This window comes from Scyliorhinus canicula, chromosome 9, assembly GCF_902713615.1.
Source record: "Scyliorhinus canicula chromosome 9, sScyCan1.1, whole genome shotgun sequence".
In the NCBI taxonomy this organism is placed as follows: Eukaryota; Metazoa; Chordata; class Chondrichthyes; order Carcharhiniformes; family Scyliorhinidae; genus Scyliorhinus; species Scyliorhinus canicula.
This window is the reverse complement of record NC_052154.1, coordinates 51,123,401-51,145,800: the sequence shown is the minus strand read 5'-3', so window position 1 is coordinate 51,145,800 and position 22,400 is coordinate 51,123,401. Positions and strand designations below refer to the sequence as shown.

The 22,400-nt window shown below is 46.8% G+C and overlaps 1 protein-coding gene across 4 annotated transcripts in view; it reads right to left on the bottom strand.

Moving 5' to 3' along the window:
* Positions 1 to 22,400, bottom strand: part of adcy7 (adenylate cyclase 7) — a 211,139-nt gene that overhangs the window by 110,846 nt on the left and 77,893 nt on the right. For 2 of the 4 annotated variants that reach the window (XM_038806687.1, XM_038806690.1), the window contains exon 2: positions 3,452 to 3,501. The exons of the other annotated variants lie outside the window; for them this stretch is intronic. The gene's annotated coding sequence lies outside the window, so the exon portion shown is untranslated. The remainder of the gene's footprint in view (positions 1 to 3,451; positions 3,502 to 22,400) is intronic. 4 annotated transcript variants of the gene reach the window in all.

Genomic DNA, 22,400 nt, shown 5'->3' with positions numbered 1-22,400 from the left:
CCCCCTTAACCTTACTTTTTAGGACACTACGGGCAATTTAGCATGGCCAATCCACCTAACCCGCACATCTTTGGACTGTGGGAGGAAACCGGAGCACCCGGAGGAAACCCACGCACACACGGGGAGGACGTGCAGACTCCGCACAGACAGTGACCCAGCCGGGAATCGAACCTGGGACCCTGGAGCTGTGAAGCATTTATGCTAACCACCATGCTACCGTGCTGCCCAGTTACGAATTACGAGTTACGAATATTTACTCCTCGCTTGTACAAAGCAACAGATTCATCTGAGCAGAATGGAATGAGTAGGTAATATAAACTGAATACAATCAGAAGAGCATTGGTGAAGATAGTCTCTGTTGAGTTTGGAAAATTTTAATTAATCCTGAATTTTACAAGGGCTATTACGGAGGAAAATCAATGTTGGAGGGGCAGCTAGGAGTGAAGCACATGCATATTTAAATCCAGAAATGGAAAAGTACATTAATTTTGAAATGACAGAACAAAGTCAACTAGTCAGCACAAATAGGAAAGCCACTTCCACCTATGTAATGTAGATATATCTGATTTTTAATCTGTTAAAAATGAAGTGTCCTTAATACAATTCAGAACTTTCCACTTTGCCATCTTCAGACCTTAGTTATGCTGTCTCATTTTCTTTATATCATTAGGCACTTGTGGGGGGGGGGGGGGGGGGGGGTGGGAAACCAATTCCAGGGTCGACCCCTTTGATGAACAACTTGTGGTAGGATTCCATTCCCAGTACGTTGCCATTTACCCCTTTATGAACTGCCATACACTAGCATTCCCTGGTCTCATTTTAGAACAGTGTTGTCCAATATGCCGGCCCTTAACCACATGTAGACAAATGTGCTTTTGAATATGAAATGCAAAATAGGCAGCGATGGGAAATGTGACCTCAATACTCATTTGCATAGCAACAACATGTGTACTTTAATCTTGATGTGCATTCGTTGGTGAAGAGGCAAGATGAAAAGTGGAGAGCTCAAGTGTTTTTGATTATTCTGAGTGCTTATTGACGGAATGTAGATGTTTGTTCAGTCAGCTTGCGTGAGAAGTATACTCATCACCTCGCGTGAGTGTATGTAAAACATCTTGTTCTGCAAGTACAGGTTGCAAAAGCAGCGTTGCCATAGTCACACTTGTGGCCAGTCAGGAATTCCTATTGGACAATGCTGTTTTCGAACTCTTGCAATCTTTTCTTTCTTTCTCGCCTTTCATCTTTGTGGGGTTCCCTGTCTCTCATCATCCGGGCTGCAACAAATTCCTTTGTTCTTTTAATATCCTTTCATGGCCTCAGTAGATATCTATTATAGCTAGGAACAAATCTCTACAATCAGTCTGGAGTCCATCCCATTTATTAACTGCCTCTCCGTGAATGAAGTTACTTGCTGTCTTTCCCCCTTTCTCTTTCTTTAAAATTCCTACAGATTCCTTGGCCAGTTCGGACGAGGGGGCCTCGCACTCATAATGTTAACACTCTTTTCAGTTTACGGGTAATGCCTGACCGTTAAATATTCTCTATTTTGTTTTAAATTTCCAACATGTTTTTAATGTGTCTGTGGTAAACTGGTAAACATGCAAATAGCCATTTATTGTAATATCGCGTTGTCATGGACTCAAATTATCATTTTAAATTACGACCATTGTGATCATAGAATCATAGAATTTACAGTGCAGGAAGAGGCCATTTGGCCCATCGAGTCTGCACCTGCTGTTGGAAATAGCACCTTCCACCCTATCCCCGTGATCCCACCCAACCTTTTTTGGACACTAAGAATAATTCGACATTCCACCTAATCTGCGCATCATTGGACTGTGGGAGGAAACCGGAGCACCCGGAGGAAACCCATGCAGACACGGAGAGAACGTGCAGACTCCGCACAGACAGTGACCCAAGCCGGGAATCGAACCTGGGACCCTGGAGCTGTGAAGCAACTGTGTTAACCACTGTTCTATTGCGCGGCCCAGTGATCATGGGCTGGATTCTCCGGTCTCCCAGCCGCGCGTTCCTCGCCGGTGCATGGTTCACTACTCCAGCCGCTTGTCAATGGGATTTCCCGCTGAAACCACCCCACGCTGTTGGGATACCCGTGGGTGGTGTTGCGCTGCCGGCAGGAATGGAGAATCCCAAAGGTCGGGGAATTCTGGTCCTTATATTTGTGGTTTGAGATGAAGCTTCAGTGAGGCAGACAAAATCAGGTTCAAGTCCCTTAAACACAGCAGGTGACATGAACACTGTGCTGCAAAATACATTAAAAGAAAATCCAAGAGCAATGACATACATTTAAGAGTTTTTAATGACCTCAGGATGTCCCAAATCATTGCATAATCAATTAAGTACGTTTAGAGTGCTGTCATTTTGTGATGTAGAAATTCTGGCAGCCAATCTGCACACAGCAAGGCCTCACAAACAGCAATAGGACAAATTACCATATAATCTGTTTTGGTGGTGCTGATTAAGGGACAAGAATTGTTCAGGAGAGAACTCCCTGTTCTTCAAAGACCATCAATTGTTTTTACATCAAGCAGAAAAGGCAGGCGAGGCCTTAATTTAACATCTCAACAAAAAGATAGAGCCTACGACAGCATGGCACGTGGCTCACCCATCCCTCCACTGGGCAACCCACCATGGGAGGTCGCCTGTGGCAGGACCGGTATATTCTGTGTTATGCTTCTTCATGTGGCATAAGCTGCTTCCTTGATGTATGCTCTGACAAAGGAAGGTTCAGACTTGGAGATGGGTTTAACACATTTATTGAACAGTTAACAATTGAAAAAAATGAAATGAAAATCACTTATTGTCACGAGTAGGCTTCAATGAAGTTACTGTGAAAAGCCCCTAGTCGCCACATTCCAGCGCCTGTCCGGGGAGGCTGGGATGGGAATTCTCCTACTTAATTCGACTCTCCTGCTAATCTTGCTGTAGTAACTCAATCTAACTAACCAGTCTGCTCTAATCCATGTGGTGGGTGTGATGCTTCTGATCTGCCCCTGTCCTTCTCTCTAAGTGTCGCCTGTGGAAAGAGCAAGAGCATGTGTGCCCTATCCTTTTATATGCCGCTTTGTGGTAGTGTCACCTCTGGATGTCTTGATTGCCCATTGGTCGTGTCCTATTCTATGTGTTCATTAGCTGCATGTCATGATGTCTCTGGTGCTCCCTCTAGTGTTTACTTAGTCTCAGTGTATTTGCATTAATCCCTTGTGTATTTACAGTGATGCATATCACCACAGATTCCACCCACTATCTTTATTACCTTTGCAGGATGCATTCAAATCATAGTCATATACCTGCATTGTTGTAATAAAAATGGATCCAATTCTGCAAATTGGGGAGAAAGTTCAGCAATGAATGAAATGCACAATGGGAAACAATACACTCTGTTAAAAAAAAATACTACTCTGAATTGCTGGCAAGTTAAATAACTAACCTTTATGTCAACGGTTGCAGTCAACTGCCTCCATGAAATGCAAGCTTCTTCTGAAAGAAGAAATGAATGGAAACATTGGTGAGATTTTCCAGTCCTGCCACCCACTGGGGGAAATGAAGGGGGGAAGCCATCTACCCCTCCTCACCTTATCGTAACATTCTATTCTTATCAGGGGAAATACTTAGAGCTGCCATATCAACATAAGTTGTGAAATGGCAGAAATTTTCATTGTAGTTCTGTCTCAGTGCAAGTAGCATAAAAAGAGAAAAACAGAATTAAAAGCAGGGAAACATCGAAATGTCTTTACTCATTTCTGAAAATACCGCAGACATTTCTCCTCACTTTCCATTTCTTAAAAACTTATACGTTAAATGGGCTCATGAAAAAGAGAGCTTTCAGAGCATTGTTTCAAAAACTAGGTTTAATTTCAAGCAGATGATTAGAACAAGTTACGTGCTTTCTAACACAGAAGAAACAAAAATAATTCTGGTGGTGAGTAAGCCACATCATCTTCCAACATCTAGTTACCAATTGCACAATACCGTACGTTTTTACAAAGAACTGGAAAGAGATTGCTTCCTCTATGGACCTGGCTATTGGGCCACTCTCTATCTAGAAGTGCTATGGTGAAATAATGCACTTTATTTCAAAGTGCAAATGAAAATAACCTACAGATTTATACAAATATAGGGGCTGGTTTAGCACAGGGCTAAATCGCTGGCTTTTAAAGCATGCCAAGGCCGGCCAGCAGCACGGTTCAATTCCTGTACCAGCCTCCCTGAACATGCGCCAGAATGTGGCGACTAGGGGTTTTTCACAGTAACTTCATTTGAAGCCTACTTGTGACAATAAGCGGTTTTCATTTCATTTCCATTTCAATAGGGATTTTCTTGCACTCAGAAACCGGTTAGATACGCTATAGTACAAATCTTAACTCCCCTTGCAGAGAAAGAAGATGTTCTCAATTTTGTGAAAATTAGTTTTATTTTTAAGTGAGACGAGAGGATATTTTTACTATCTATCATCCTTGTGGTGAACTTTGGCTGTCACTTAAAGCTTTGAATTTAAGGAGGTGGAGGTATTTAGAGAGACAATACCAGAGCGCACGGCCTAGATAGCTAAAGATACACGCCAAGCAGCGATGCACAAGAAGCAAGAGTCAGAGGAATGGGGAGTTCAGAGTTGGGGGAGGGGGACACTTGTAGGGTTGAAGATTTACATTAAACACTGCACTGAAGTTACTGTGAAACTCCCCTAGTCACCACACTCGGGCACCTGTTCGGGTACACAGAGGGAGAATTCAGATGTCCAATTCATCTAACAAGCACATCTTTCGGGACTTGTGGGAGGAAACTGGAACACCCGGAGGAAACCCACGCAGAGAACGTGCACATAGGAAAGGGTAAGGACCTGAAAGGATTTAAACAGGAGTTGGACACATGAACTTTGTAAAGACATTTGATAAAAGTACCACTTGTAAGATCTGTTAGCAAAATTGAAACCCATGGCGTAAAAGAGGCATGAGACAAAATTGGCTAAGGAACAGGAAACAAAAGTTGTGGTGGTGTCTGTTTTTTAGACCGACGATGGATGGGAAATGGCAGAACAGCTTAATGAATACTTTGCATCAGCATTTACCAGAAAGATTGGAGGAAGTCAACTAGAACTTACAAGATGAGGAAGGTATATGGTAGAGTTTCCCAAAAGCTCTCGGCTGCTTGTGATATACATTAATGGCTTGGATTTGTGGATACAGGGCACACACAATGTCAAACGGTAACCGTCAAAGGGGTATTAGGTAAATAATTGAAGGAGAAAAAAATTGCAAGGTTATCAGGAAAGAGCAGGGAATAAGAGCCAGCATGGTCTTGATTGGTCAAATGGCCTCTATCGATGCTGTGGTATTCTATGATTCTTTGAGCACGGGGGGGTGGGTGGGACTAAGAGCCATGTATGTCAGCAATGGTAGGAGTGATGGGTTTGGGAGATTTAATGTGGGACACAAGTAAAGGTTTGAATGAATTGAAGTTTACAAAGCAAGGAGAATGGGAAGCTGGGCAGTGTGATCATATGCATTAGCAGTCATGTATATAGTGATAGACAAGACCTCCAACCAGCAAGTGGCAGTAGAGAACAACCACATGACATTGTTATCTCAGGAGGTTGGTAGAGTGTCTTTGTAGTGGATAGTCACAATTTGTAGTAGCTTATAGTTAATTTATGAAAGTAGTAGTTTTTGATAATATTCTTATGGTTACCTAACCCAGGCAATTGTTGAACAATAATGTGGTGATATGTCTGTGAATAAGATTGTATACAGATAGCAATGCATCCTCCTAACAGCTGGTGGCGTCAGACCTTGGCCACGTGGTGTGGCGGACTCATCAGTTGATAGTAAGGTGTACACAATAATAGTCACACATCGGGTAGTTCCAGATCAACCTAGTCTGTAAGCATTCTGCATGTTATCCTTCCACGTGTTACATGATAAATCATCATTCAAAGTAACTCATCAACAGTTCTGTGAGTATCATTGCTACAGCAAGGCCACAGAACACAACATGGTAGCAGGGTGTTAAACATTTAAGGAAAAAGCAGAAAAGACAAAGAGTAACCGGCTGAAGAATGAAACAGAAAAAGAGGATTCTTCGACAGACCTGGTTAACTACGGTCTGTGGCGGCTCAATGCAATAAAAGACGGTGAAGCGTGAGATGGAGAGTTTAAAGGCACCCCATCAGCTTCAAGCATTGGGTAGCATAGACAAAACTGGCGAGTCTTCAAACAGCAGTTTAAGCTCTATGTTTCAGCCCTTGGCCTGCAGGCACAGCCTGATGAAAGGCGCAATACGTTGCTGCTAATGGCGATAGGTCCGCAGCTATTGAAATTTTCAATACATTTGCTTTCGAGAGCGAAGAGGACAGCAAGATATCAAGTGGTAGCGTACTTCGATCGACATTACTCGCCCAAAACGAATTAGACTTTTGAGATATATTTTCCGCACGTGTACCCATAAACCTGGCGAATCTTTCGACAGTTGTGTCACTGACTTGAGGCTGAAGGCCCAGTGCTGCAATTTCAGCCGTCTGAAATCTTCAATGATTCGCGACCAAATAGTATTTGGAATATCCAATGGCAAGCTCCATGAGAGATTGCTGCAGGAAGAAGACTTGAAATTGGAAAAACAATGAAGACTTGTCATGCTAGTGAGTTGGCTGCACAGCAAATCAGTACATTCAGCTCGAAACATTTTGGCGGCAACATGGAGGAAGACGTTAGCGCCATCAGCACTGTGATGTGGTTCAATAATAAACATGGTCTCAGTGCAGGCGGCCATTTCAAGCAGATGACAGGAGCTGCCATCTTGTGCCAGAAATGTGGCAATCGACATGGCCCACGGCAATGTCCAGCACATAGAAAACTATTCTCCAGGTGTGGCCAAATGAATCATTTCGCGAAACAATGTTTTTCGCATCCTTCAATGGACCAATTCAGAGCAGTTTTGGAGTGGAGGAGATGCTTCTAGAAGAGAAGTTAATTATTGATTTAATTTCAGAAAAGGACCCGAGCGGTCCAACCAAAACAAGAGAAGGAATCCTTCAGAATAGTCGTGAGCGGCTGTATGGGCCAGACAGCAAGTGGCCAGACGGTTACTGCAGCTCGCAACAAGATGTGCCTGTTACAAGTGCCTGAAGCAAGTGAAAGTCCAGGCAAAAGATGACAAATCCAATGAGACGCTGGAAGAGCCAAAGGGAATTCCCAGCTTCTGGTCAACTAACTTCAAGAAGGCGCATATACTCAGTGGCATGATACAGGAGCATGATGAGCCCATATTAAAGCATCTACAGGATGTGAACGTTAATGTTCAGAGCATACACAGCCAACGAGCTTCACTCTGGAGTTTACGTTTAAGCCAAATGAGTATTTTACAAATGAGATAATTACAAAAGCATATCAGCTGAAATTGCGGCCTGACGGGTGGGACTTCTCATTTTGTGACAAACCAGAAATCACTGGATGATAGGGTGCCAGATCGACTGGAAGAAAGGAATAAATGTCACACTGAAAACCATTAAAATGAAGCCAAAACACAACGGTCGCAACACTCGCATAATGGTCACAAAAACAAATGATTCATTCTTCAATTTCTTCAGTCCTCCAGAAGCCCCACAGCATGATTTTGAAATGGGTCGAATCATAAGAACATAAGAACTAGGAGCAGGAGTAGGCCATCTGGCCCCTCGAGCCTGCTCCGCCATTCAATGAGATCATGGCTGATCTTTTGTGGACTCAGCTCCACTTTCCGGCCCGAACACCATAACCCTTAATCCCTTTATTCTTCAAAAAACTATCTATCTTTACCTTAAAAACATGTAATGAAGGAGCCTCAACTGCTTCACTGGGCAAGGAATTCCATAGATTCACAACCCTTTGGGTGAAGAAGTTCCTCCCAAGCTCAGTCCTATATCTACTTCCCCTTATTTTGAGGCTATGCCCCCTAGTTCTGCTTTCACCCACCAGTGGAAACAACCTGCCCGCATCTATCCTATCTATTCCCTTCATAATTTTATATGTTTCTATAAGATCCCCCCTCACCCTTCTAAACTCCAACGACTACAGTCCCAGTCTACTCAGCTTCTCCTCGTATTCCAACCCCTTCAGCTCTGGGATTTACCTAGTGAATCTCCTCTGCACACCCTCCAGTGTCAGTACGTCCTTTCTCAGGTAAGGAGATCAAAACTGAACACAATACTCCAGGTGTGGCCTCACTAACACCTTATACAGTTGCTGCATAACCTCCCTTGTCTTAAATTCCATCCCTCTAGCAATGAAGGACAAAATTCCATTCGCCTTCTTAATCACCTGTTGACCCTGTAAACCAACGTTTTGCGACTCATGCACTAGCACACCCAGGTCTCTCTGCACAGCAGCACATTTTATTATTTTATCATTTAAATAATAATCCCGTTTGCTCTTATTCCTACCAAAATGGATAGCCTCACATTTGTCAACATTGTATTCCATCTGCCAGACCCTAGCCCATTCACTTAACCTATCCAAATCCCTCTCCAGACGTCCGATATCCTCTGCACTTCTTGCTTTACCACTCATCTTAGTGTCGTCTGCAAACTTGGACACATTGCACTTGGTCCCCAACTCCAAATCATCTATGTAGATTGTGAACAATTGTGGGCCCAACACTGATCCCTGAGGGACACCACTAGCTACTGATTGCCAACCAGAGAAACACCCATTAATCCCCACTCTTTGCTTTCTATTAATTAACCAATCCTCTATCCATGCTATTACTTTACCCTTAATGCCATGCATCTTTATCTTATGCAGCAACCTTTTGTGTGGCACCTTGTCAAAGGCTTTCTGGAAATCCAGATATACCACATCCATTGACTCCCCGTCATCTACTGCACTGGTAATGTCCTCAAAGAATTCCACTAAATTAGTTAGGCACGACCTGCCCTTTATGAACCCATGCTGCATCTGCCCAATGGGACAATTTCCATCCAGATGCCTCGCTATTTCTTCCTTGATGATAGATTCCAACATCTTCCCTACTACCGAAGTTAAGCTAACTGGCCTATAATTACCCGCTTTCTGCCTACCTACTTTTTTAAACAGTGGTGTTACGTTTCCTAATTTCCAATCCACCGGGACCACCCCAGAGTCTAGTGAATTTTGGTAAATTATCACTAGTGCATTTGCAATTTCTCTAGCCATCTCTTTTAGCACTCTAGGATGCATTTCATCAGGGCCAGGAGACCTGTCTACCTTTAACCCCATTAGCTTGCCCATCACTACCTGCTTAGTGATAACAATCATCTCAAGGTCCTCACCTGTCATTGCCTCATTTCCATCAGTCACTGGCATGTTATTTGTGTCTTCCACTGTGAAGACCGACCCAAAAATCCTGTTCAGTTCCTCAGCCATTTCCTCATCTCCCATTATTAAATCTCCCTTCTTGTCCTCGAAAGGACCAATCTTTACCTTAGCCACTCTTCTTTGTTTTATATCTTTGTAGAATCCTACGTGAACACATAATTCTGTGTGCAATGTTGCATTTTCCGGGATAAATATTTGCAGATGACACTGACTACGAGGATGAGTACCTTGATGAACCCTACAAAAACTATGAAGAAGTGAGCCTGAGTTGGACGAGTATCAAACACTGGTGAAGCTGTTTTGCAGGAGAGATTGCAAACACAGTGAGGGAGCCTGTGCAGCGCTATGTCAGTGGTTTGGCGGGAACGACGAGGTGATCACAAGGGACACCCAGTCTGTGCCGGACACCGGGAAATACGAATACTCTGAGATGGCGCATGTTGCAGTGGACAGCAAGATGGCTGCAGCAGACATCTCAGGCGAAACCGATGTGGCTCCGGATCAACTGAAAATGAGGGCATTATACCAATTGTGGAAAAACTAGCTCCAGAAACATATGGGGAACCATTGAGGCCCCATGAAGAAGCTCAGGTAAGAGACTCTCCGAGACCTGAAGCCATTCCACTGCAGGAGGAGTTCCGGGAGCAAATTAAGGCATCTATCTGCAGCTCCACAGCGACGGATGATACTTACACTATAATCCATGGCAAGGATGAACCATGGCCTGCACCCATATGCAACGCCATGACGGCAGTTGATACAGCATCGGAATTCAGTTCCACGGCACTGGATAACACACACATCCTGTCACACGTGGAGGATCAGACCCCACCTGGGCTATCGGCAAAAGATGACGTGTGCATAGTGACGAGGAGTCATCGTCTGGGCCTCAACCACAAGAGAAACGGCAGAGCCCAGCAATGTGGATGTCAATCCTACCCAGACACCAGAGGGTAATCCATCCCAGGCACCAGAGGTTGAGAATCTGGAGTTGGTTGTTGAAGGTGCTGACTGAGGTACCACCACACAGTCCCGAAGCAGCATGCCGACATGAGACGTCTCTCCAGATGACCCAAAACACATTGACTCCATAGCACGGGCCAGTGACACGAGCAAAAGACGAAAATCACGCAAAAGACAGCTCCCAAAAACGCTGAAGGGCGTGGTCAGTAGTACGGTGATTAGCACTGTTGCTTCACAGCGCCAGGGTCCCAGGTTCTATTCTCAGCTTGGGTCACTGTGCGGAGTCTGCACGTTCTCCCCGTGTCTGCATGGGTTTCCTCCGGGTGCTCCTGTTTCCTCCCACAAGTCCCGAAATACGTGCTTGTTAGGTAATTTGGGCATTCCGAATTCTCCCTTCGTGTACACGAACAGGTGCCGGAGTGTGGCAACTAGGGGTTTTTCACAGTAACTTCATTGCTGTGTTAATGTAAGCCTACTTGTGACAATAATAAACATTATTTTTTAAAAAGCTGACCATCATCATAAAAAAGAGGAATGGTAGGAGAGTGGGAGATGCTGTGAGAAGGAGAGTGGGAGATGCTGTGAGAAGGAGAGTGGGAGATGCTGTGAGAAGGAGAGTGGGAGATGCTGTGAGAAGGAAAGTGGGAGATGCTGTGAGAAGGAGAGTGGGAGATGCTGTAAGAAGGAGAGTGGGAGATGCTGTAAGAAGGAGAGTGGGAGATGCTGTGAGAAGGAGAGTGGGAGATGCTGTGAGAAGGAGAGTGGGAGATGCTGTGAGAAGGAGAGTGGGAGATGCTGTGAGAAGGAGAGTAGGAGATGCTGTGAGAAGGAGAGTGGGAGATGCTGTGAGAAGGAGAGTGGGAGATGCTGTGAGAAGGAGAGTGGGAGATGCTGTAAGAAGGAGAGTGGGAGATGCTGTGAGAAGGAGAGTGGGAGATGCTGTGAGAAGGAGAGTGGGAGATGCTGTGAGAAGGAGAGTGGGAGATGCTGTGAGAAGGAGAGTGGGAGATGCTGTGAGAAGGAGAGTGGGAGATGCTGTGAGAAGGAGAGTGGGAGATGCTGTGAGAAGGAGAGTGGGAGATGCTGTGAGAAGGAGAGTGGGAGATGCTGTGAGAAGGAGAGTGGGAGATGCTGTGAGAAGGAGAGTGGGAGATGCTGTGAGAAGGAGAGTGGGAGATGCTGTAAGAAGGAGAGTGGGAGATGCTGTGAGAAGGAGAGTGGGAGATGCTGTAAGAAGGAGAGTGGGAGATGCTGTGAGAAGGAGAGTGGGAGATGCTGTGAGAAGGAGAGTGGGAGATGCTGTGAGAAGGAGAGTGGGAGATGCTGTGAGAAGGGGAGTGGGAGATGCTGTGAGAAGGAGAGTGGGAGATGCTGTGAGGAGAGTGGGAGATGCTGTGAGAAGGAGAGTGGGAGATGCTGTGAGAAGGAGAGTGGGAGATGCTGTGAGAAGGGGAGTGGGAGATGCTGTGAGGAGAGTGGGAGATGCTGTGAGAAGGAGAGTGGGAGATGCTGTGAGAAGGAGAGTGGGAGATGCTGTGAGAAGGGGAGTGGGAGATGCTGTGAGAAGGAGAGTGGGAGATGCTGTGAGGAGAGTGGGAGATGCTGTGAGAAGGAGAGTGGGAGATGCTGTAAGAAGGAGAGTGGGAGGTGCTGTGAGAAGGAGAGTGGGAGATGCTGTGAGAAGGAGAGTGGGAGCTGCTGTGAGAAGGAGAGTGGGAGATGCTGTGAGAAGGGGAGTGGGAGATGCTGTGAGAAGGAGAGTGGGAGATGCTGTGAGAAGGAGAGTGGGAGATGCTGTGAGAAGGGGAGTGGGAGATGCTGTGAGGAGAGTGGGAGATGCTGTGAGAAGGAGAGTGGGAGATGCTGTAAGAAGGAGAGTGGGAGATGCTGTGAGAAGGAGAGTGGGAGATGCTGTGAGGAGAGTGGGAGATGCTGTGAGAAGGAGAGTGGGAGATGCTGTGAGGAGAGTGGGAGATGCTGTGAGAAGGAGAGTGGGAGATGCTGTGAGGAGAGTGGGAGATGCTGTGAGAAGGAGAGTGGGAGATGCTGTGAGAAGGAGAGTGGGAGATGCTGTGAGGAGAGTGGGAGATGCTGTGAGAAGGAGAGTGGGAGATGCTGTGAGGAGAGTGGGAGATGCTGTGAGGAGAGTGGGAGATGCTGTGAGAAGGAGAGTGGGAGATGCTGTGAGGAGAGTGGGAGATGCTGTGAGAAGGAGAGTGGGAGATGCTGTGAGGAGAGTGGGAGATGCTGTAAGAAGGAGAGTGGGAGATGCTGTGAGGAGAGTGGGAGATGCTGTAAGAAGGAGAGTGGGAGATGCTGTGAGGAGAGTGGGAGATGCTGTGAGAAGGAGAGTGGGAGATGCTGTGAGGAGAGTGGGAGATGCTGTGAGAAGGAGAGTGGGAGATGCTGTGAGAAGGAGAGTGGGAGATGCTGTGAGAAGGAGAGTGGGAGATGCTGTGAGAAGGAGAGTGGGAGATGCTGTGAGAAGGAGAGTGGGAGATGCTGTGAGGAGAGTGGGAGATGCTGTGAGAAGGAGAGTGGGAGATGCTGTGAGGAGAGTGGGAGATGCTGTGAGAAGGAGAGTGGGAGATGCTGTGAGAAGGAGAGTGGGAGATGCTGTGAGAAGGAGAGTGGGAGATGCTGTGAGAAGGAGAGTGGGAGATGCTGTGAGAAGGAGAGTGGGAGATGCTGTGAGGAGAGTGGGAGATGCTATGAGTCCCACCGAGGACACCAAGGAGGAAGACGTTGGGAAGGTGGCCAACAGGCCAGAGAGCACACAGCAGTGCAGCGGCAGCAGGGAGCATACAGCAGAGCAGTGGCAGCAGGGAGCACACAGCAGAGCAGCAGCACAGAGAGCTCGGCAAGAGCACAGCAGAGCAGCGGCAGCAGACAGCACGGCGAGAGCACACAGCAGAGCAGCGGCAGCAGCGAGCATGGCGAGAGCTCACGGCAATGCAGCGGCAGCAGAGAGCACGGTGGGAGCACACAGCAATGCAGAGGCAGCAGAGAGCACAGCAAGAGCTCACAGCAGAGCAGCGGCAGCAGCGAGCACAGCAAGAGCTCACAGCAGAGCAGCGGCAGCAGAGAGCCCGGTGAGAGCACACAGCAGAGCAGCAGCAGCAGAAAGCACGGCAAGAGCACACAGCAGAGCAACAGCAGCAGAGCAGCAGCAGCAGAGAGCATGGCCAGAGCACACAGCAGAACAGCAGCAGAGGGCACACAGCAGAGCAGCGCCAGCAGAGAGAACACAGCAAAAAAGCGGCAGCAGAGAGCCCAGCGAGAGCACACAGCAATGCAGCGGCATCAGAGGGCACGACGAGAGAACACAGCAGAGCAGCAGCAGCAGGGAGCACACAGCAGAGCAGCGGCAGCTGAGAGCACGGTGAGAGCTCACAGCAGAGCAGCGGCAGCAGAGAGCACAACGAGAGCTCACAGCAATGCAGCGGCAGCAGAGAGCACGGTGGGAGCACACAGCAATGCAGAGGCAGCAGAGAGCACGACGAGTGCACACAGCAATGCAGCGGCAGCAGAGAGCAATGAGGAGCACACAGCAGTGTAGCGGCAGCAGAAAGCACGGCGAGAGCACACAGCAGTGTAGCGGCAGCAGAGAGCACGGCGAGAGCACAGAGCAGAGCAGCAGCAGCAGAGAGCACGGCGAGAGCACAGAGCAGAGCAGCAGCAGAGAGCAATGAGGAGCACACAGCAGTGTAGCGGCAGCAGAAAGCACGGCGAGAGCACAGAGCAGAGCAGCGGCAGCAGAGAGCACGGCGAGAGCACAGAGCAGAGCAGCAGCAGAGAGCAATGAGGAGCACACAGCAGTGTAGCGGCAGCAGAAAGCACGGCGAGAGCACAGAGCAGAGCAGCGGCAGCATAGAGCACGGCGAGAGCACACAGCAGAGCAGCGGCAGCAGAGAGCACGGCGAGAGCACACAGCAATGCAGCGGCAGCAGAGAGCACGGCGAGAGCACACAGCAGAGCAGCGGCAGCAGAGAGCAATGCGAGAGCACACAGCAGAGCAGCGGCAGCAGACAGCACGGCGAGAGCACACAGCAGAGCAGCGGCAGCAGAGAGCACGGCGAGAGCACACAGCAATGCAGCGGCAGCAGAGAGCACGGCGAGAGCACACAGCAGAGCAGCGGCAGCAGAGAGCAATGCGAGAGCACACAGCAGAGCAGCGGCAGCAGAGAGCATGGCGAGGGCACACAGCAGAGCAGCAGCAGCAGACAGCACACAGCAGAGCAGCAGCAGCAGAAAGCACGGCGAGAGCAGACAGCAGAGCAGCGGCAGTAGAGAGCACGGCAGGAGCACGCAGCAATGCAGTGGCAACACAGAGCACGGCGGGAGCACACAGCAATGCAGCAGCAGCAGAGAGCACGGCGAGAGCACACAGCAATGCAGCGGCAACACAGAGCACGGCGGGAGCACACAGCAATGCAGCGGCAGCAGAGAGCACGGCGAGAGCACACAGCAATGCAGCAGCAACACAGAGCACGGCGGGAGCACACAGCAATGCAGCATTCAATAGCATCAGACAAAGAACCGGAAGAAGCTGAAAACACAAGGATTGCGACAATAAATCCAGAGTTCAAATTTCAAGGTGTATCGACTAAAAAGGTTAAAAAACAAAAGACGGCATAGAAACCAATTTTCCAGAAAGCTGATCAGCGAGATAATCCTGTCGGAGGTGCACAAAGGACACATGTAGCAGAAATGTCATGTAAATTAAAGCACAGCTAAATCAACATGTGAGGTAGATGGAAGCTTAGATAAACACTGTAAAGATACATGCCGCATGTGTTGAAAGAAAATGTAAATAATGATTCTATGTGTGACAAAGGATGTTTCTATGTATAAATGTTCACATCTCCAAAGGAAGGGGGATGTGGTGATATGTCTATGAATAAGATTGTATGCAGATAGCAGTGCGACCTCCAATCAGCTGGTGGTGTCAGACCTTGGTCACATGGTGTGGTGGACTCATCAGTTGGTAGTAAGACGTACATCAGGATAGTCGCACATTGGGTAGTTCCAGAGTAACCTAGTCTGTATATCATTCTGCATGCTATCCTTCCACGTGTTAAATGATAAATCATCACTCTAAGTAACTCATCAACAGGTCTGTGAATATCATTGCTACAGCAAGGCTACAGAACACAACAAATAAAACTTTAACCAGTCTAGAATTAGACGTTCTTTAGTGCATTTATTCCAACCGGCCAAGCACCAGAACATAACAGGCAGGAATGCATTAGCATAACTGAGTCTGGAGTTGATAAAGACATAGGCAAGAGTTGCACCAGAAAATGGGCTGAGATAAAGGTAGCCAATGTTACAACAAAAGGAGATTTTCTTGAATGAGAGGCTATGGTGTCAGAATCTCAACTCAGGGTCAAGTAGTTCAGGACTTATGTGATTTGAACTGACAGATAAATTAGGAGCATATTCTTGAGACTGATTTTAAACTGTTAGTTATTTATAGAATGCCGTCAACAATGTACATAAAGTGCATAATAAGGTTTACAAGAAAGGGTACAATACTGGACTTAGTCCGAGGTAATGAACCAGAGCAGGTCAGCAAGTTAAAGGTAGGAGAAAAATAAGCCATGAGTAATCTTAAATGTTGAAAGAAGGAAGGAAAAACTTCAAAACAAAGTTGATCAACTGGAGAACAAACTATAGAGAATCAAAATAACTTTGCCTCAGAAACAGTTTACTGATAACAGAAACAATGGCAAATATGTGAGTGTGAGATTGGCACGGTCACCTAAGAAAATTCCAGTCAGTGGAAAGAAGACTTTACCTAGGCTCATGTTTCCATGAAAGAGCAGTCAGATTAATCTCCAAATAGACATTACAGGGAACACACCCAGCAAAGGTAAAACCCGGCAACATAACAGATTGTCACGAGAATTACGGAATGAGAGGATTTGAATTTATATAGTGACTCCAATGAAATTTCGATCCTAGATTATGGGCTCCACTGTGCCGTGGGACTTGAATCCGCAAACTCCTGATTAATCTGACAGTTAAAGAGAACTACGAAGGTGTGCAAAAGAAAATCTTCCAGATGGAGCAGCAATGGTTTGTATGAACGCGTGAGTAAAATGGAGAAGCATCGTGGTGTGGCGGGGAATGGGATCACTCAAAAACGTGAAATTGCTATCATAGAAACATAGAATCCCTGCAGTCTAGAAGGAGGCCATTCGGCCCATCGCCTCTGCACTGACACTCTGAAAGAGCACCCTACCCAGGCTTCTGCCCTGCAACCCCGTAACCCCATCCCAAGACACTAAGGGGCAATTTAGCATGGCCATCTTTGGATTGTTGGAGGAAACCGGATCACCTGGAGGAAACCCACACAGACACGGGGAGAACAGGTAAACTCCACACAGACAGTCAGCCAAGGCCAGAATTGAACCAGGGTCCCTGGCACAATGATGCAAACATTGTGGAGGGGAAATTATAGAACATTTGAATGACTACTTCCATCAACATTTACCAGAAAAGTGTGAAAGTAAGTTAACAAAGACTTACGCGATAAGGACGTAAAAGAGCAACACATTATATTCACATACATTATCTATATATGCAGCACGGTAGCATAGTGGTTAGCACAATTTCCTCACAGCTCCAGGTTCAATACCCAGCTTGGGTCACTGTCAGTGCGGAGTCTGCACGTTCTCCCCGTGTGTGCATGGGTTTCCTCTGGGCACTCCGGTTTCCTCCCACAGTCCAAAGATGTGCGGGTTAGGTGGATTGGCCATGCTAAATTGTCCTTTGTGTCCTATGAAATACTTTCATAGAGCTTTGGACTCCACACAAATACTAGAGGAAAGGAGACAGGTTTTTCCGGGTGATCTAACTACAAATCAAAATTAAATTTGAGCTCCTGACAAATGTTAGAGAGCTAATCATATGTATAAAATGTCTGTGCTACCAACCCATATGTTGATATTGGTGGTCAATTCATACTGTATTGTAATTCACACTGTATTGTAACATTATGTCCTTGTGGGCTCTGTCCATGAGCCGTTGCAAGGCTCTGCCCATAGGGGGAGATGAGGAGATTGTACAGGGCTCCTCCCTTGGCTCCGCCCATGGCCCCTCCCACTACCGGAAGTATAAATTGCTGCAGCCGTGTGAGCCTGCCCTCAGTTGTTCTGGTCGCAGGCAGGCTCAGTTGTAAGACTATTAAACCACAGTTTACTTCCAATCGTGTTCCGAGTGAATTGATGGTCACATCACAAATTTAACGTAGTATTATATGGTTTTAATTAAGCACCAGAACCGACTGAAAAAGATTTGCGTTCCGGGGCACAATAGTGGGCCAGATGTTGCGTCAACAATGAAGCAAGGGTGCTTGCAGCTGACCTGGAAAAAAACTGGCGTGAAATCGGCCCCCACCACGATTTCAGCGTCGGAACTGATTCTCCGCCCGATCGCGTTTCTTGATTCCGGCGTGGGCCCGTTGTCTGTTATTGTGAGAGGAATTGATTATAAAATTAGGGTGGTTACACTTCAGCTAAATAGAAGTTAGGTTTGTATCCACTAAAGTTTAGAACAGTAAGAAGCGTCTTGATCGAAATCTTTATGATCCCGACGGGTATTGACATGGTGGGTGAGGAGAGTATGTTTCCTCCTGTCAAAGAATCTAGAACTAGGGGGTCACTGTTTAAAAATAAGGGGTGTCTCATTTAAGGCAGAGATTCAGAGAATTTATTTTTCTCAGCTCATGAGTTTCTAGAACTCTCTTCCACTAAAGGCAGTGGAAGTGACTATTTGAGTATTTTTCAGCCAGAGATAGATAGATCCTTGCTTAACAAGGCGGTGAAATGTTATCAGGGAGTGTGGGGTTGAAGTTACGAACAGATCAGCCATGATCTTATTGAATGGCAGAGCAGACACGAGGGGCCGAGTGGCCTACTCCTGCTCCTAATTTGCATGTTCATACGGAAAAGATTCAACGTTTTACAGGGTTCAAACAGCAATATGAGAGTGGAAAGGGAAAACAATTCTCTCCAGCAATGTTCCCTCTAAGTTGCATGGTTGTGCAGCAACACAGAAGTTTCCATGTAGACTGAAACTCTTAATGTTTACCTGGTCACACAAGAAAAATTTAAGGATCCACGCACCAAATAAAAAACTAGAGGGAACGTCGCTCGTCGGATCAATTCCCTTATTTACTGCATGAGGGTTCCACAGCACAGGCTGCGGCAGAGCAGTGAATGACAGATCGCAACTTCAGGATTTCCGTGTTAATCTGCACTTGCACTAAATCCTGAAGATGCTGTCAGAGGGATAGAGACAGTGACCACTGACAGTTCACCATCAAAAACTCTGCAAGTTTACATCAATAACTATCTTGGAGTAGTATTCTAGCTCACCCAATAACACCCACTGTAGTCAAAGTGTGGGCTTCAAGGCTGAGAGCATTTAGGATCAAACAGGAATAACATTATCATAATAAAAACAGAAAATGCTGAATTAACTCATCATGTCTGGCAGCATTTGGGGAGAGGGAAACAGAGTTAGGTTTTGAGTCCGTATGACCCCTCTATAGAGCTGAAGAGGACTAATAATGGAATTAATTTTATTGTTGGAGTGGGGCGAGGGGGAATGGACGTTCTGGGATAGTTCTGAGCTAAACAGAAATTGACAAACATGTCATGCACATGAGACAAGTGGGTGTTAATGCTATCAGTCAGGACTGAAGAAGTGTTCATAGAATTTACAGTGCAGAAGAAGGCCATTCGACCCATCAAGTCTGCACCGGCTCTTGGAAAGCCCACACTATCACTCTATCCCCATAACCCAGTAACCTCACACAACCTTTTTTGGACACTAAGAGCAATTTAGCCTGGATAATCTACCTAACCTGTGTGGTGATATGTAGATACACAAGGGTTAATGTAAGTACATGTAGACTATCTAGACAATAGAGGGAGCACCAGAGACATGACACACAGACACTCAATCAATAGGTCAGTAAGATAGGACACAACCAATGGGCATTCACGATACACACAGAGGTGACACTACTACAGGGGGGCATTACACCAACCCATATATAAAGGACACAGCACACATGATCTTCCTCTTTCCAGTGGAGACACTCAGTGAGTACAGACACAGGGTTGATTCAACATCACACCCACCACGTGGATTGTAGCAGACTGATTCGTCAGTCTAAGTAGCTATAGAAGGATTAACAGTAGAGGCGAATCCGAGTAGGAGAATTGTAAATAGTTTAACAAACGTATTGAAGTTATCTCCACGGCTGAACCTTCCTTTGTCAGAGTGAACATCAAGGAAGCAGCTTATGCTACGCCAAGAGCATAACAAGACATGGTACCAGTGAGTGACTGTTTCAATCCATATAGTTACAATTCAGCAAACAGTGACAAGCAGCAACAACATCCAGGCAAGATGATCAAGCTTCCGGTTCCATAGCAGCTCCAGTGCCACGGCGATCTCCGCGGAAACTGGCGGGCATTCAGGCAAAGGTTTGAGATCTTTCTGGTAGCAGCCGACCTACAAGACGTGGCCGATGCTGAAAAGACAGAGCTTCTGCTCACCATCTCGGGTGCCAGAGCAGAAGAAATCTTTAAAACATTCAAGTTCTCCAAAGGGCAAAACAGGAGCGACTTCCAGGCAGTCCTGGACAAATTCGAACAATACTGCGAGGAAAACACAAACAAACCAACAAAAAACGGTAAAAGAGGCGCCCGTACTTACCACGAGGCCGAGATCCCGGAGCAGAGAACGACAATTTTGATTGGTGGCCATCTTGGTAAAGGTGTTGCACATGCGCAGTTGAGAAAAAAGCTCCAAGTAAAGGAACAGCAATCTCAGCATGCCCAATCACAGGCGCCGGAATGTGGCGACTAGGGGCTTTTTACAGTAACTTCATTGAAGCCTACTCTTGACAATAAGCGATTTTCATTTCATTTTTTCATTTCACTTCCTACGACCTACGTCACACGCTTCATGACTTCAGGGGCCCCAGACCACATCCACTTAAAGGGGAAAGTCCCAAAACACAAAAAAAAAATTTAAAGCCGTAAAACCCGATTCTTTCACCTGGAACGACAGCGCAATGCCTGAAATTCGACCAGTAACTGAAAGTAACCTCCGCAGAACCCTGCAACATGCAGTTAGCACCGCCCAAAGAGTTGATACAGTCCTTGAATACTACGACTCCGACATTGATTTCTTCTTTGGACATCACAAGCCCAATGCCAGCTCCGACACAAACAGTGATGATATGGTCCTAGAAGACTATGACTCAGACGATGGTTTCATCATTCGAGATGGCGACCCCAGTACCAAATCCGAACCGCAACGAGATGTGTTCTACAGTGAAGACTCCGACACAGGCGCGGATGTGTTCTTCGGATTTGAGGATCTTCAGCTCAGCATATATGACATCCCGACTCGTGAGTGCAGGATTATGCTGAGGCCTGACACCGAGAGACAGAGAGCGGTACAAGCCCACAGAGAGTGGTCCACGCACCGCAAAGGGTTCCCGACTCCACACAGAGAGTGGTCCACGCACCGCAAAGGGTTCCCGACTCCACACAGAGAGTGGTCCACGCACCACAAAGAGTCCCTACACAGAAGGCGATGAAACACTCAACAGCGAGACAACTGCACATCTCCACACAAGAAGTGGCTCCAGTGACACAAGCCTCCACAGCGAGCTCGTGGACAGCCTCCACGATAGAAGCTACGCAAGACTCCAAAGCACAGTCCTTGCATGAACAAGACCATGAGGGTCTAGCAACCTCCTCTGAGCAACCAGCAGCAGACGATGCAAGTCTGCCACGCTCAAGTGAACAGAAAGAATATGACAGGTTGCCATGCTCAAGTGCACAGCAAGAAGACTATGACAGTCTACCACGCTCCAGTAAACAGCATGACGACTATGACAGTCTACCACGCTCCAGTGAACAACAAAGCGACTATGACAGTCCACCCACATTGTTTGAGCTACCAGAAGAAGACTCTTTGACAGTCTACCCAGCCCAAATGAACAAGAAGCTACTGAGGCTCTACCCACTGTATGTGAGACAATGACGTAAGCATCCCACTTCCCACACAAGATGTGCAATGTGACAGACCTCAGCTAGTGTGTACAGAGGCACTCGACGATCACAGTGAGACCACTGGTGACTCCGGTGACACCATGTTAATTCAAACCTCATTCGCTCGAGCCTCTCCACAAGCAAATGCATTCCTGAATGTTTTGACTCCTGACGTGGAGCATCAAGAAATCTCAGCTGACTCCAGTGAACCTGCTATGACTCCAGACGGGGAGCATCGACAAACCAACACTGACTCAGGTGACACAGACCAGACTCCAGACGGGGAGCATCGACAAGCCAAAACTGATTCAAGTAAGCCGGACATGGCTCCAGACAGGGAGCGCCGCAAACTCAGTGACGGCACGCTCAAGGTGACAGCAGATGCCACAAAGCACGCTGACATGAGTAACTGTGTGAAGGACTCATATTATCCACAGAGTGTGGTCCTTGAGTGCAGCGAACACAACAACAGAACCAACCAACACAACATCACAACCTATGACAACCATATCAAAGACAGCGACACAATGCGTACCAAATACAACATCGTCAACAGCAAGCATGACAAAGACTACACCAAAGGAACTACGACTGGTACGACATGGTATAACTCTGCCCATGAGGGACACTGTTACTGCTCAGTTCAGTACAATGACATACCATGGCAGGACGATGCATCTTCCCAATACACGTGTGCTGCACTACCAACAGGCAACCTGGCTTTCAGGACAGATGCCATCCAACATCGCTATCACAAGCGTCGGAAGAAAAAAAGACTCCAAATCAGACAACAAAGTGATTTGACCACTTCTTGGTTCCTTATGCACAGGGACACTGATGGCATTCACAAGGACATGCCCCCGTCAAAATCACCAACTCACCAATCCAACAAGAAAGACATTCAATCATGATAATTGATGGGTTTTTGGACTCATATGAGTTGGACTTATTGTTTAATGATCACTGTTATCATAACTTGTACAGAGCATCGCTTATCTACCTGTTT